We start from the raw sequence: 14,547 nt of genomic DNA on the forward strand, positions 1-14,547 counted from the left end.
AGGTCAAATTGTTCTTGCTTTGTAACCATTATAGCTGTAAAGAAATCTCTTAACAGAGTTTACTTAATAGTCATTTTGTAAATCCTCTTACAAGGTGACATTTCAAGATTGAAATGTTTGAAGACCTCTAACTAGGCCACTCCTAATAGGGTGAACTAAATCCTCTAATAGGGTCATACTTAATAATATATTTTGTAAACTTTAAGAGGGTTGACTCCTAACAGGGCTCACTTCAGAAGAGTGAAAATTATTGTGACTAGTTGCAAGATGGTTTGTCCCAAATTGGGTTTCCATGTTAAATCTTGGTGTCATTTGTGTTCATGTTATTTACTTATGCTTTATATTTTAGAAACTAAGTTTCTAAAGGATTAAAAATATTAATAGATCTTAAGATTGCTTTGTTAATCGAGCATTAGTTATATTCTAGTATTAATCGAGCTATTCAATATTGTATAATAAATGGAAGTTTGTATTGACATCTAAGGGAAAAGGATTTCTTTTTGTGGTAACTAATTCACCCCTCTCCTCTCAGTTACTCCTCTTACATTTCCAACAGAGGCTAGTCTTAGGAATGGTGAAAATAGAACATATGTCATCTTTTTGTATCTTTGAATCTTTCACTTAGTCACAAGATAACCCATCTGTATAATATGCACATCATCTATCCCTTGATAAACCCCATTTATTCACCTCCTTGGTCACCTCATTAGCACTAATGGCTATTTTTTTCTTATGTTTCAGCTAGGGTGGAGTGGTGGTCAAGACTAGAAGACCTCAACCTACCAACCAAATTAGTTATTAAAGCAATATTTTATGTGAGATGATTAACAAGTCTACTTGAATAGAGTTCACATGATCTAATGGGACTCAGGGAGGCTCCATATGTGGTGGTGTTTGTTGAGGGAAAACCATTTGAGGATTTTGTGTGTTTAGGGATGCTCCTTGAGAGTTTTGTGGTTCATTTTGAGGTATTTGTTCAGGGTTAATGGTTTCTTTTTCCATAAGAGATGGTCTTCAATTTCCTTTGCATTTACCGAGTGTAGATGTATCTAATTATTAAGTGATTATAACAAACACAAATAAATATTTAAAACCTAAAATAATAAAAAATACAATACAAAACAAATGATAACTAAACTTTTCATGAAGGTGCCATCGATGATTGCCAACAAATAAGATGACTTCAAGGTTGTTGGAGCCAAACCCGATCATGTTTGTGGTTTTCTTTGGACTTTTACCTCTACTGTCTACAGATTTGGGTGTGAAAAATGACCTAGTCTATGGGAAAACCAAAAATTATTTTTACAAATAAAAAGATGATCGCATTTTTTGTAAGTAAAAATGTGATTGTGATTTTCATAAGTAAAAACATGATTGTATTATGTCTAGTTTGATGTTTTTTAATAATACTTGCTTGGCTCGGTAACAAGACAATCCCATTTTTGAAGTTTATGAAAAGCACACATAATGCAATCACATTATGTGCACTTTTTGCTATTTTTCTATGGTGTCCACTTTTTTGCACACCATCTTGGTGCACTTACCCATGCTAAGACAATTTATTATAATGTGTCGGGCATAAGGCCTATGTAGTTGTAGACATAAACAATATAATTACAATTAGAAAATTGAGAATCCTATTCTTACAAATCTAAAATACTTCTATCTTTCTTCTTACTATATCAATCCTAACTACTCTTATCTTAGATCTCAAATATAAAGGATACAATTATTAAAAAATATAGGTGCTTCCTCAAAGGGAAATCAATGATCACATAACTAAGAAAACTAGCATCTGTAGAGATAAATATAGGTCGCCATGGCCGTGAAAATTTATGAAACCACAAGAACCTTGCTAAAGCCAATTACCATATGTTTCTTAATATTCCAAGATGGAACACACCTTGAATAGGAAAGAAGGATAACTTTATATAGAAAAATGGAATTAAGTTCTGTGAATACAAGGAAAGGCTACATGATAGGTCTACAATAAGTAACCAACTATGTGGAAAGAAATAACATGAACAACAAGGGTTGTGCCAAGAACAAAAAATTAGAATTAAAAATAGGAAATATTTGTAATCAATGCAAGATATCTAAAGATAAAAAGATTCTTTTACATCAGACAGCAAGAGTAAGTAAAGATTGATGTCCACATCAAGAAGCCCTCGTATTCTAAGTAGAATCATAAAGATCCAACTTAGCTTGAGATATCCATGAATTATCTTCAACTAATTTATTTTTTCACTAAAATAGATATTCCTTATAGTATTTTCCTTTGGTGCTCTTTCTTACTATGGTATCCAAGTTTAATATAATTCCATCTGTCTTCGTCTTAGGATAATCATGATTATAAGTTGTCTCTTCATTAGGTTCAAAATACTCATGGATCTATCTAAAATTTTGATTTTAGGTAGAATATTTGTGTCCTCGGGTAACTTTACTTCAAAAGAAATTCCACTATCACATTTCCTCAAGAACTTATAAGGCCCAAATTTTCTCATCTTTAGCTTACTATATGTAGCAATAGGAAATATGTTCTTTTGTAGATGTACCATTAATTCATCTCCAACCTCAAATTTTTTATGTCTTTTATTCTTATCTTCTTACTCTTTATATCCTTGATTACAGTTTTTCACATTATTTTTTACTTCTTCATGAAGTCCACAAATTATTCTTCATTGGCACTGTTCTTCCCTTCACTACTAAGTTCCTTTGAAGGATGCATGTCCTTTACTATCTCAAAATGTGTCTTCTTAGTAATTATGTTCACTAAATTTTTATATGCAAACTCTACTTGTGCCAAAATCAAGTCCCAATTAGTAGGTTTATTTCCAATTAAACATCTTCACAAGTTACCCATGTTCACAAATTCACTTTGTCCATCTATCTTTGGATGAAATGTAGAACTTGGCTTAAGCTCATTATTCAAATTCTTCCAGAGTGCCCTCCAAAAGTAACTAGTAAACTTAATATCTTTATTTGAAATAATAGTCTTTGGTAACCCATGTAGTCTCACAATTTCTCTCAAAAATAGATCATTTATGTGTATGACATGTGATGTCTTCTTACAAGTTATAAAATGATCCATCTTTAAAAACTGATCAACTACAAAAAAAAATAAAAAATCATTACTTCTTTGAGCTCTAGATAATCCAAGAATAAAATTCATATTGATATTGTTCCTGGTTTTATTAGGAATAGGTAAAGGTGTATACAAGCCCACATACTAACTAGTTCACTTAGTTGCTTGACAAATTCTATAACTCTTTACCAATTTTAGATCATCCTTATACATTTGTGGCCAAAAGTATCTTTTAAAAATCAACTTTATTATTTTATCAATCCCAAAATGTCCTACAATTCACCACTATGTTTCTCTTTAATGATGTTATCTCTCATAGATCCTATTGATATAAAAAATTGGATTCCTTTGAACAAAAAGTCTTCTTGAATGAAATAGTCAACCCATTTGTTCTGCTCATCTTGTATGTGATTCTTACAATCCTTCCAAGGTTGTGATAAAATAGGATCAATTTCATACAAGTTATTTAAATCATCAAATCCAAGTACTTAAACCCTCATCTCAGTCAAAAATTTTCTCCTTCTTCTTAAAGCTTCTTCTACCTTATTTGATTATCCAATCCTATAATTTTGTTAGCGTGACTGATTAGGGAAGTATTGTACATACTTTATAAATTCTTTGGGTCATGGACGATGTTGTGGCCAACATATGGTTGACATATGGCTGACATGTTGTAACCCTAAAGCAACATAAAAATACTTGTATAAAAGGGCTTAGGGTTGGGTGTTTTCATTGTGGTGATGCAAACTTGGTTCTTGTGGTAGTATTGAGTTGTACGGGATTACAGATTGTAATCAAGTTGTAATCATTGGATAGTAATAATATCAGACTTGTTGTTTGGTGGATATAGCCCAGGGATTGGGTGAACCACGTTAAATGTTGGTGTCATGTGTTCTTTTTTGTGTCATTTGTTATTTTCTATTATTGGTTATATTTGCATGTAATTTTTATTTTTTTCTGTGGTTTAATCCTATAAAATTTAACACAAAATAAAAATTTTACATGTACTCTACCCATTTAATGTGTCTTTGATTCAAATTATTCTAACTACCCATGTGTTGTAAGGCTTTATGATTAGTGTACAACACAACTTCCTTAGACATTGAGTAATGTCTCCACTTGTTCAAAGGTTGAGCAATTCTATAGAAGTCTTGATCCTAGATTGAATATTTCCTCTTGGTATCACTCAAATTTACACTAAAGAAAGCTACAAGCTTACCTTCTTGAATCAAAATAACTCCAATTGCATTTCCACTAGCACTACAATCAACTTGAAAAACTTTAGTACACTCAAGAAAAGAAAGCACAGATAATTCTACTAACTTTTGTTTAGATGTTCCAAATTTTTTTTTTCCCAATGTGTCCATATGAATTCCTTTTTATCCCTCTCGTTGTCTCTATTATAGCATTGGATACTGAACTAAAATTATTCGTAAAATTCCTATAGAAACCCATCAATCCATGAAATGATTTAACTTCTCAAACATTAGTAGTTGTAGGCCAATCAAATATAACTTTTACCTTTTCATGATCCATCTTTAATCCATTAGCAAAGATCACAAAATCAAGGTAGAAAATCTCCTCTTTCGTGAAATAACATTTCATCAGGTTTATCAACAACTTTTCCTTTTTTAGCCTCTGCATCACTTGTATAATATGCATTAGGTGTTCTTCTTTAGTGTTATTGAATATTAGTATATCATCAAGATAAATAATAACAAACCCAATAATCTCTACAATACCTCGTTCATACATCTCATGAAAGTGTTAGGTGCACTAGTTGAACCAATAGGCATAACTAACCACTCATACAAACCCTCATTAGTCTTAAAAGAAATCTTCCATTCATCCCATTCTTTGATTTTGATATGATGATACCCACTTTTCAACTCAATCTTGGTAAAATATTTTTCCCCACTCAAACAATCCATAGTATCATCCATCCTAGGCAAAGGAAACCTATACTTCATTGTTAACCTCTGTGGTGCATTAAGAAAACTACCTCCAAGTATTAAGTCCATACAATTAATAATATTTCTTATAGGAGGTAAACCATGAGGTACATTATTGGAAATAATGTCTTGAAATTTTATCAATGTAGATCCAATCTCAAGTGCATGCTCAAGCTCATCCTATTTCTCTATCTTTCTAGGAATCAAAGGAAAAAAAAACATTTTTTCCTTTCATGTCCTTGACAAACTAACTTCCTTCAACCAATTGGACTCTAATTGTGGTACAATAATTTTCCTCAAGTTTCTCTATTAACAGTTATAAGGCGTGCTTCTTTCAATTAGTCAGAATAGTATGTTGTTTCAATCTACCATCATGCAAAGATTTCCTATCACACTACCAAGGTCTTTCCAAAAGAACATGAAAACAATCCATAGGCATAATATGATGGAAGACTTATCATAGTAATTTACAATCTTGAATTTCACAAGGAAATGTTCACTTACCAATATGAGAAGGATTTGGGTGTTTTGACCTCTGCAACTACGTATTAGAAACCACTTCTTATAATTCCAAATTATCTAAGATATCACTGTCAATGATTACCTTGCAAAACTTCCCTTCAATTTTAAATTTGATCTTGAGACGACTTTTCCTCAAAATAGGTTCTTCATTCAATATTTCATTCCACAAAGTTCCTTTGATTATTAGGTTCTCTCCATTTTCAGGTTCATTACATGGATCAACAACCTCTTCTTCAATGGAGTCATTTTTTCTACTTCTTTCTTTTTTTAAAGCTATAAAAGGTACATTGAAAGGCTCTATGTCCTTCCTCTCCACATTTAAAACAAGCTACCTTAAACCAAGATCTATCTTCCCCTTTATGATTACTATTATTCCTAGAGTAACCAGAAAATTTACCTCTAGTATAGTTACCTCTTCCTCAACCAATAGTATGCTCTTGTTTTCCCTTATCATGATATGTACTATTATATTTACTACTTGATCCATAAGATATGACTCTACTTCTCTAAAATATTCCTCCTCTTGTCCTTTTTCGATGTTCTTGTTTCTTTTCCAATATCTTTTCACCTCTTAAGGAATACAAGTATGATTCTTCCACACTTTCCATCTTCAAAAATTGACTTCATCTTGAATTGAAGTTCTCAATCCATTAAGATATCTAGAAACTTTTTTAGCCTTATCATCCACATGTCCAAATTTAGTGTCCAACTTATAGAAATTTTTAGTGTAGTCTGTTAGAATCATGTCTTTCTACCTCACATTTTGCATTCTTCTCAAAAAATTAACTTCTCAATCACTAGGAAGAAATTTCTTTTTCAACTTACCAATCATTTTCACCTAAGTATTGATAATTTCCTTTCCTCTTCTTTGCCTACCAATTTGTAAGTGTTCCTACCAAAGAGAAGCGTGTCCCCTCAATTTAGTGGTTGCTATCCTTACTTTCTTGTTATCAGGGGTGCTTTCATTATCAAAATAAATTTTCATCTTAGATATCCAATCCAAATAAGAATTTGTATCAAAATTTCCACAATAACTAGAATGATCAAAAGAAGGTCTATAATTTTCTCTAGTCAAATCTCTCAAGAGTCTCTCCTCATCTTGTTCCACTTCAGGTTTAGGATAAGGTGCAACCACTTGTTCTTCATCACTAATATCATCAATATTTACTCCTCTCCTTTGGGATATCTAAACAACTTCAATCCTTGCTGAAATTTTCCTCAACATGCCCATTGTAACATTATCTATATTTCCTCTACCTCAAACCATTATGACAATAGTTCCTACAAGAATCGTATCCCTCTTCAAGTTATACATTAGAAACTAGGTCTTTCACCCTAAAACCAATCCAATTAGGGTTCTCCATGATCCCAAGACCCCACAAGGAAATAAAAATTCACTTTGATACAACCTAACACAAGGTATGGATGGGAGAATGGTTCTACGGAAGTGCTCTCTAACCACCCTTCTAGAGTTATATACAAAAGCACAACCAAAAAATGGAAGAACAAACAATATTTTTTATTCCAATGTAGATGTGTTGAGACAAATTATTACAATGTTTCAAGCATAAGGCCTACCTCATTCTATCCATAAACATTGGAATTAAAATAAATGATCTTAGAATAACATTCTTAAATATCCATATTAATTCTATCTCTCTTAAAATCTTGATCCTATCGACTCCCATCCTAGATCTCAAATATAAAGCCACTAGACCAAAATTTAGCTTGATAGATACAATTATTACAAAATATAGGTCTTTACCAAAAGGTAAATCAAGACCACACAACAAAGAAAAATAATATCCATGGACATAAAGATAGGTCCACATGTGATTCAAGAAGATGTCTCCATGATCATGAAAAGTCATGAAACCATAAGGTAGTCAATTACGTCATGTTACTGAATACACCAAGAAGGAACATGCCTCAAGAAAGGAAGAAGCATAATTCTTCAACAAGATGGAATTAAGTTCCAAAAACACAAGGCAAGGATCCATGATAGGTCCACATCAAGTAACCAACTACATGAAAAGAAAGAGCATGAATATAAAGGGTTGTCCCATGAATAATATACTGGAATAGTAAACATGAATTCTGTAGGTCTATTTTTATTTGCATGCAGGCTTTATTTTTTGGCATAGCAGTAGTCACAATTTAATTGGAATATCAATATTTTCTAGGAAAAAGCAAGCAACTAGGCTGGCCCTTTCAAACTTAGGCATGATCCCAAAGGTGTGCTAGCCTTTGTTTAACACTCTGTGGCAAGTGCTTTTATATATTTCTGCTCCCTACGTTCTTGTGAATGTGAGATTTTAATTATAAAATTTGGTGGACATTTTAAATGATTTTGGCACTACATAATGCATATTCTAGTGACTATTTGAAAATGCTAGCAATGTTGCAAAGTTCTAGCCCATGATGTCAGATCTACCACATGGACTACAAAACCACCCACATCGTGACACGCAGCAGGCAATAAACCCTACCATGAACTAGCCAACATGCACAATCCTGGTGCAGACAAGGACCTCCATGTCAATGACACATGGAAAATGCAAAGAGTACCCACTGTTAACATGTGTCTACACTACAGTGAGACTGGGCCACTACGTGGGTAGTGCCATGTCTGCTCCCTATACAATGACATGTCTAATCCACATCACCAGATAGCTGGACCCCACATCACCCTCCTGTGTAGTATAGTCAATAGCTAAGTCAGCCTTGCACAAGCCACCAACTATACTTGTCATATACTAAATCAGCCCTACACATCAAATTTTTCCATACATTTTAGTACAACTGTACATGCTGACATCAACAACCATATAAGGTGATGTCATCATAGGCCTACATTTTTGCTGATGTTAGCAAAGAACAAGCCTAAATTTGATGATTGTTAGGGCATTTTTCAATTGCTATGATGATCATTTCACTGTCAAATTTAACACAATGTTTTCTTCTCAAAACCCCTCTTCAAATGTAGTTTTGGTTTGGCAGCCTGACTTCAAACGACCATAACTCAGTCATCCAGACTCCAAATTAGGTGCAATTTCAAATCCTACCTAAACCTACCTTTTGCAACTTCAAATGCATCGTACAGGCTCATCCAGACTCCTTTTTAGGTTCTATTTTTTTTTTAAAGTGTATTTTTTCATCTAGTTTTCAGATTTGTAGTTAGATTATAGTCTTGTGTGGACAAAAATACCACTTTTAGAGATAGGTCCTATTTTGCATTGTATTGCTTCACAATTACTATATTTTTGAGCTACATTGTAAAAGTCTAGATTTTTACTCTATATAGAGGTTGTAATCAGCAAAATCAAAAGGCCAACTTTGTCCATTTTGACAACTGGCTCATTGTAAATGCACTATATATAAAGTGCCAAAATCATTCATTTTGGCGGGGGGGATTTTTTGATTGATTGAAAGGGGGGGGGGTGTGTGTATTGTGTACTATGTCTCCTTGATCTTGTGTTCTTGCATTATGGGTTCTTTTCCAAAGTTAACTCCACATAATTATGCTACTTAAAAAGAAAATATTAAAGATCCATTGGTAGAAAAAGGTTTATTGTGTTATGTCATTGGTGCAGCAAAGAAACCTACTACTAATGCTAATGAAGCTCACAAAAAAGACTGAGAATTCAAACAAGAGATGGCCCTAGGAACCTTGTTTAAAAATATCTCTGATCCTATCAAATTTCACATTAGGAAGCTTACCTATCCAATAGAGGTTTGGGCTAAACCTGAAACTTTGTATGGGACAGTAGATGAAGACATGGCATACACCATAGAGGATAAACTTCTCAAGTTGGATCCTAGATATTTTGACACCATCAAGGACTACCTTACCCAAGTAGAAATATACAGGGCATAGCTTAAGGATTGTGGTGAACCCATCAAGGATGGAAAGATGATGAAACACATCATGACTCATCTTCCACCTGAATATTCCTTTTGTTTCTAGCTTCAATACACACAAATTAACAATGGGCAGTGCCTACATTAAGCCTTCATTCGAGAAATTCTTAAAAATGTTGATCTTAGAACATGACAATCTAGTGGGTATGGGAATTCTCAAGTCTTCCAAAACCAAAGCCTTGGTAGAAAATGAAGGTAATTCAAATGGTAAATACTCCAACAAAAAGAAGCAATGAAAGGCTAAGCCACAAGATGACATGCAACAGTCCTCAAAACAATAATCTTCCTCAAATCAATCTTATTCCACTCAACAATCTTCTTCACAACAAGGAAAGTCTTCTTCCAACAATAAAAAAAAAGGGAATAATTCCAAAAAAAGGGAGAAGAAAACTTGCTCCTATTATAAGAGGAATGGTCATGATGAACATGAGTGGAAGGATAAGCAGATTGATGAATTGGTCAACATAATGAGGAAACACAAAATTGATGTACCAAATGCATATAAGGATAAGGGATCTTCATCCACTTCAAAGGGTAAGGGACAAGCTTTGGTAGCTAGTACAAATAATGTGGAGGAATGGGTTCTTGATTCAGGAGCAACACATCATATGGGTGCTTCAAGGGAGTAGTTTTCCTCTTTGAAACCATCGAATGTACCTTACATCTATGTGGGCAATGATACTCAAGTGGAAGTAGAAGGTAAAGGAAATGTTGAGTTTAAAAATGGCATCTTCAAGGATGTAGTTCATGTTCCTAATCTTAGCACCAACCTTCTCTCCATCTATCAAATAACTTACTATGGATATGGAAACAAAGTAGAGTTCCTCCCTGACATAGTTGTGGTGAAAAATCTTATAGATGAATCTATGGTGGCAGTTGGAAAGGAAAATCATGAGACAAGACTTTATTCTTTCTCACATTTTGTGCCTAAGTCCACTTCTCTTGCCTTGTTGACTGATTCAAACACACAAAGTAAACTTTGGCATTTGAGATTTGGACACCTTAATTATTGCTACCTTTAGCAACTCAAGAGTAAGGAAATGGTCATTGGTCTACCTCAAGTCAAGTTTTTAGGTGTATGTCCAAGTTGTGAAGAAGGCAAGCATCTCTAAGAGAAATATTACAAGGGGAAGTCTTGGAAGGAAACTGCTATTCTAGAATTGGTTCATAGTGATGTAGCTAGCCCATTTCCAGTACCATCCTTTGGTAAGGCCTGCTATGTTCTCACATTCATTGATGACTTTTCATGATACACTTGGGTCTTTTTCCTAGCTCATAAGAGTGAAGTATTTGATAATTTTATCACATTCAAAGCTCAAGTAGAGAAAAAATTAGGAAAAGCCATCAAGATCCTAAGAACAGATAATGGCAAAGAATATGTCAATTCTAGGCTTATAAACTTTTGCACACATGAGGGTATAGATCTTGAACATTCAGTTGCATACACACCACAATAGAATGGTGTAGCTAAAAGAAAGAACATAACCCTTAAGGAAATGACCACTTGTATGTTTCAACACAAGTCTCTAGATCAAGTTTTTTGGGCCAAAGCCATGTGTTTTTCGAACTACATCCAAAACAAAAGTCCGCATTAGGCCTTAGATGGAATAAAACCTTTTGAGGCATGGTGTAGAAAAAAACCAAGTGTCAAGCACTTCAAAGTTTTTGGTTGTCTAGCATGGGAAGGATACCTCCACAAAAACAAAAGGCATTAGAACCCCAAAGAAAACCATGCATATTTTTTGGATATCCTGACCATCTCAAGGCATACCAACTAATGGATCCAGAGACTCATGAAATCTTTTATGAGAGGAGTGTTCACTTTGAAGAGACATGTCCAATTTTTGCTTCTTCAACTCCTCCTTCTTCCTCCTTCATGGACAGTGATCATAGTGATGATAGTGACTCGGAAGATGAGATTCCTCCAACTTTGACTTGTAGGGAACCACCTTCATAGGATCAACAAATAGTTGACCACATTCCTTCTTCTTCTTCCACTAAACATCGTTGGGCACATGAAACCCTTGATGCAGAAGGTTCATTGATGGGAAATCCTTTAGACACTCAAAGGACTAGGTCACAACACAAGTCATCTCCACATGCATAGATAGCCATTGCTTCAGATCCATAGTCTTTTAAGGAAGCATCAGGGATTCTTGAATGCAACAAGGCTATGGAGGAAGAATATAATTCCTTAATGGAAAACAACACTTGGGACTTAGTTCCCCTTCCTAAGGGAAGAAAACTGGTTCAATGTAAGTGGATCTATCAAAAAAAACTTGCAGTAGATGGAAGTGTTGATAAGCATAAGGCCAGACTAGTTGTCAAAGGTTTCTTGCAAGTTCTAGGTATTGACTATACAAAGACTTTTGCATTGGTTGCCAAGGTGAACTCCATTCACTTGATACTAGCAATTGTGGCAGATCAAGGTTGAGTTGTACACTAGATGGATGTTAAGAGCACTTTTTTGAATGGTAATCTTCATGAGGAAATTTATATGGAGTAGCCATAGGGGTTCATACAGGATTCTACTAGGGTTTGCAAATTGAAGAAGTCTATTTATGGTCTTAAGTAGGCTCCTTGGGCTTGGTATGCCAATATGGATTCCTTCCACCTCTAAACAGGTTTCACTAGATGTCACTCTAATTTGAATGTATACATTCTTCATAAGGATGACTCTCACTTGATACTAGTGCTTTATCATGTAGATGACTCGATCATTACAAGGAGCACTTCATCCATCATAGCTAGTGTCATGACCTCTCTATAGGATAGATTTGCTATGATAGACTTGGGTTTGGTACATTACTTCCTTGGAATTAAGATCACACAATCTTCAGTAGGGATATCACTTTCACAACCCAAGTATGCTCTTGACTTTCTTTCTCAATTTCACATGAGAGACTGCAAGCCTACTCCTACTCTTTTTTTATCAAGTGTCAAGCTAGAGGCTAAGTGTACCACTCCACTTGTTGATGCTACATTATATAGATAGTTCATTGGGAGCCTTATCTACTTGAGACGTACATGCCCTACTATTTCTTTTGTAGTTAGCATGGTTTTATGCTTTATGCAAGAACCACATGAGCTTCATTGGAAGGCTGCCAAGCACATTTTGCACTACACAAACGGTACACATACACATGGGATACATTATGCAGTAGCTATAGGACTTCAATTGATTAGATACATAGACTCAAACTATGCAAGACACCTAGATTCTCATAAGTCTACTTCAGGGTACATATTTCACCTTGGTTTTGGCCCTATTTGTTGGCAAAGTAAGAATAAAAAAAATGTTGCTCTTTCTTCCATAGAGGTTGAGTATCAAGGAGTTGTCAATGCAGCTACAAAGGCTCTTTTGTTATAGCACATCCTAGAGGAGTTTGGATTTGATCTACCTAAGCCTATAGTTATTCATTATGACAATTAGAATGCCATTGAGATCTCTAAACATTTAGTTTAGTATTAGCAGACTAAGCACATTGAGGTTCATATGCACTACATTAGAGAGCTTATACATGAGAAAATCATTGCACTACAATATTGTCCTACAGCAAAGCAGGTCAATAATATCTTCACCAAACCCTTCACCGAGGCCAAGTATACTCATTTGCAAGATCTCTTGGGGGTGCGGGATGTTGCAAAAAGGGGAGTCCCTTGGCTTCTATCTTCTTCTTCTTCTGGGAGGGATCTTTTCCTCTTATGAGGTCTTCTTCTCTCTCATCTTCTTTATTGTACTCATCTCTCTTTTTGGAGGAGGGTTTTTCCCATGAGGTTTTCCCTCTTTCTCTACTTTATGAGAGATTGCATTCCATCATTCTATAGCATTGCTTTTGTAAATGTGTACCTAACATGGCCTCGTAGTTAGGACCCATTATCCATTACTGAGCTTAAGTGCATTCCCCTAAGTTTCACTTTAAGGGGGGTGTTGGTGTAAATAGGTATTTACTATTTACACTTTACTTAAGTTTACTTAGGTTAGTGCATTATTTTATTATTTTTCATTATGTTATTATTTATTTTTATGAGACACTTAGGAGTTTGTGCACTTTTTGGATTCTCATGTTGACAACACAGAAGTACGCAACTCTAATTATGCACATGGTGTCTACAACATAGGAGTTTGCATCATTCACTAAGTTATCATGTAGACAACACAGTTATTTGCACTCCTAATTTAGCACATGTTGTCTACAACACTGATTTGCATGTCACACCATTTTAGGCTTATCCTCTCATCATCACACTTACTTCCATGCTTAATGGAGGATAGCCCATATCAGGTGGACATGTGTCTAGTTGTATGACTTATCATGATGCTGATTTTGAGGCATTCTAGATGCATCTCAAAGGCCTTTATATTCAAGCACTCCTAGTGTACTTGTACATTGTATTGAATACTATACAATTATTCTAATCATACTTTGGTCTAATTTGAGCTTGTGTTTTGAGTTCCTTGGTCTTGGGTGGATTTTTCCCTAAGGCAGATTCTTACAATGACCGAGTGTCAAAACATAGTGTTGGTCAAGGAATGACATTTTAATAGTTTATGTGAAATCATAATTTATAGTTGAGAGAGTTGATTTATTGGACTATGGAAATCATGTTGAAGATAAGGATGGATGACCTAGAACATTTAAATCAAAGGAAATTGTGTTTGTGCATTTCTATGCAATGATTCATAGAGAAGTTTCTAGAACATAAAGAAGAGATGAAATGATGGAAGGATTTGATGAATCTAACCTAACCCTAAGATCTAGAGTGGTGTTTAAGTGGAAAAATATTAGAGTTACCTATTTAAGGAGGTACAAGGGATAAATTTTAATATGGTTGAAGGTTAAAGGTTGGAGCAATTTTTGATCCTATTGACTAGTGAATTTAAGAAGAATACTGAGATGAGTTGAGAAGACGAGAGGTGTGATTTCTTGAAGGGTTTCCAAGTGAATCAGAGACTGAGATGAAAATGAAGGCTAGTGAAGTAGCTTGTAAGCTGATCTGAGATCTATATTTGAAAAGTGAGTTGTACTTGATAGATGAAAACTTGTTGTTACTTTATAACTATTG

Source organism: Cupressus sempervirens, chromosome 5 (assembly GCF_028749045.1).
Source record: "Cupressus sempervirens isolate cs-2001-9-10 chromosome 5, ASM2874904v1, whole genome shotgun sequence".
Lineage (NCBI taxonomy): Eukaryota > Viridiplantae > Streptophyta > Pinopsida > Cupressales > Cupressaceae > Cupressus > Cupressus sempervirens.